Source organism: Arachis stenosperma, chromosome 3, assembly GCF_014773155.1.
Source record: "Arachis stenosperma cultivar V10309 chromosome 3, arast.V10309.gnm1.PFL2, whole genome shotgun sequence".
In the NCBI taxonomy this organism is placed as follows: domain Eukaryota; kingdom Viridiplantae; phylum Streptophyta; class Magnoliopsida; order Fabales; family Fabaceae; genus Arachis; species Arachis stenosperma.
The window spans coordinates 156,873,687-156,874,467 of NC_080379.1; the positions used below are offsets into that span (position 1 = coordinate 156,873,687).

Here is a 781-nt window from a genome sequence, read left to right on the forward strand (position 1 = left end):
TGCTGGGTGACTTTACTGCACCTACTCCCGACTTCTATGGGAGAAGCATCTCTATCCCTGCCATTGGAGCAAACAACTTTGAGCTTAAGCCTCAATTAGTTTCTCTAATGCAACAGAATTGCAAGTTCCATGGACTTCCATTGGAAGATCCTCATCAGTTTTTGGCTGAATTCTTGCAAATCTGTGACACTGTCAAGACTAATGGGGTTGACCCTGAGGTCTACAGACTTATGCTATTCCCTTTTGCTGTAAGAGATTGAGCTAGGACATGGTTGGACTCACAACCTAAAGAAAGCCTGGACTCATGGGAAAAGCTAGTCAATGCCTTCTTGGCAAAGTTTTTTCCACCTCAAAAATTGAGTAAGCTTAGAGTGGAAGTCCAAACCTTCAGACAGAAGGATGGAGAATCCCTCTATGAAGCTTGGGAAAGATACAAACAATTGATCAGAAAATGTCCATCTGACATGCTTTCTGAATGGAGCATCATAGGTATTTTCTATGATGGTCTCTCTGAACTATCCAAGATGTCTTTGGATAGCTCTGCTGGAGGATCTCTTCATTTGAAGAAGACGCCTACAGAAGCTCAAGAGCTAATTGAAATGGTTGCAAATAACCAATTCATGTACACTTCTGAAAGGAATCCTGTGAACAATGGGACTAATCAGAAGAAAGGAGTTCTTGAGATTGATGCTCTGAATGCCATTCTGGCTCAGAATAAAATATTGACTCAACAAGTCAATTTGATTTCTCAAAGTCTGTCTGGAATGCAAAATGCACCAAG

The 781-nt window shown here is 41.2% G+C and overlaps 1 non-coding gene across 1 annotated transcript; it reads right to left on the bottom strand.

The window, feature by feature from the left end:
* Nucleotides 1-362: 362 nt before the first annotated feature.
* On the bottom strand, nt 363-466 carry LOC130971259 (small nucleolar RNA R71). Its single transcript, XR_009082487.1, has one exon. It is a non-coding gene; the product is annotated as a small nucleolar RNA R71 (small nucleolar RNA).
* Nucleotides 467-781: the final 315 nt, after the last annotated feature.